The 1729-nt window shown below is 43.1% G+C and overlaps 1 non-coding gene across 1 annotated transcript; it reads right to left on the bottom strand.

Annotated features, from left to right (window-relative positions):
- Positions 1–267: 267 nt before the first annotated feature.
- LOC120069287 (small nucleolar RNA R71) lies at positions 268–374 on the bottom strand. Its single transcript, XR_005479498.1, has one exon. It is a non-coding gene; the product is annotated as a small nucleolar RNA R71 (small nucleolar RNA).
- Between the last annotated feature and the right edge of the window lie 1355 nt (positions 375–1729).

Genomic DNA, 1729 nt, shown 5'->3' with positions numbered 1-1729 from the left:
ATGCTGCAGATGATCCAAGCTGCTGGGCAGTTTGGAGAGAGGCGTGGCGAAGACCCACACGCCCACCTTCGGAGCTTTATAGAGATCTGCAACACTTTTGTGTTCCCGAATATCTCCAGCAAGGAAGTTCGACTCACTCTGTTCCCATTTTCCTTATGCAATAAAGCAAGAAAATGGGCGTATTCTCTCGAACCGGGAGAGATAACCTCGTGGGAACAAGTCGTCGAAAAGTTTACGAAGAAATATTTTCCACCAACCGAGAATGGCAGGAGAAGGAAATTAATAACAAATTTTGAAAAAGAAGTTGACGAATCGCTCAATGATGCTTGGGCGAGGTTCAAGAGGCTGGTAAGAGACTGTCCACATAATGGCTTACTAGATTGCTTGCAGATGGAGATTTTTTACCAAGGACTGAACCCTGCTTCGCAGACTGCTGCCAATGCGGCAACAGTTGGTGGTCTGCTTGACAAAACATATGAGGAGGCCAAGAGTATACTTGATCGCATTTCCAAAAATCACGAGGATTGGCGGGAAACTGATCAAAGATTAAGAATTAAAGACAGTGACGTAAACAACGGGGCCATCACATCCCTACAGAGCCAGATGATTGCAATGATGAGTTTGATTCAAGGCATCGCAATTAATAACATGGGAGCAAAGAAAGGGTAGGTCAACGCAATCGCTCAAACGATCGCAAGTTGTGTCATTTGCGGAGACGCTCATTCAATGAAGGAATGCCCAAAAAATCTGCAGTCTGTATGCTTCATGAAAAATAATCGCTACTCTGATACATAAAACCCTGGGTGGAGAAAGCACCCAAATTTCGCGTGGAAAAATCAACAACAAAGCTTTCAACTTGTGGCGCAAAAAGGAGGGCCACCTGGATTTTTCCCACGAAATGACGGTTAGACGAGCAATCATGCCAGTATTTCACAACCACCGCAATCTTCGTCCTTAGAGAGCTTGTTGAAGCAGTACATTGAGAAGAACGAATTAGTGCTTTAGAATCAAGCAACGTCCATTCGAAATCTCGAAATTCAACTAGGAAAAATTGCGGGCGAGCTCAAAAATAGACCGCAAGGAGCTTTGCCGAGCTCCTGAGCTCTCTCACAACGCTGGGGGTTCAGGGAAGGAACAATGCTTAGCAGTCTCCTTGCTAAGCAATAAAATAACTGTGAAAGTAGGGGAGGAGCCCATCACGACCAACATGAATGCGGTGACAACCGAGGACCCGTTGACTTATAATTTGGAAAAGCCCGAGAGGATGAACTGTGAACCCCGAATCCCAATTTTACACTTAAGTATGTTTTCTTATTTAAATTCTCTTAATTTTCCACTTAATAGTGTGTCTCTATTTAAATTTGTATAAATAAGTTGAGTAGGTTGATGAGAAAGTTAGTGTGGAATGGTGAAGAAGGAATGAGGATTTGAAAAAGAAAAATATGGAAATTGCGGTTGGGAAATTTTGGCTAAGTATAGAGAAGTTATGTGAAATGCGTTATGGATGAAGAAAGGATTGAAGAATTGAGAAAAATATGGGAAATTATTTTGGGGAAAATCTGGAAAAAACGTGTACAAGTTGCACGGAGACAAACAATTCGCAGTAGCTAAGAGCGAGATCGTTGAGAGCGAGATCATTGAGATCGAGACCAGCGAGATTGGAGAGAAAATGGTAGAGAGCGAGATTGGATAGAAGATGGGAGAGAGCGAGACCAGCGAGAAAGCTGGA

This window comes from Benincasa hispida, chromosome 7 (assembly GCF_027475165.1).
Source record: "Benincasa hispida cultivar pf3 chromosome 7, pf3_genome.v1.1, whole genome shotgun sequence".
In the NCBI taxonomy this organism is placed as follows: domain Eukaryota; kingdom Viridiplantae; phylum Streptophyta; class Magnoliopsida; order Cucurbitales; family Cucurbitaceae; genus Benincasa; species Benincasa hispida.
Note: the sequence above shows the minus strand (reverse complement) of the source record. Positions and strands in the feature narration are given on the sequence as shown.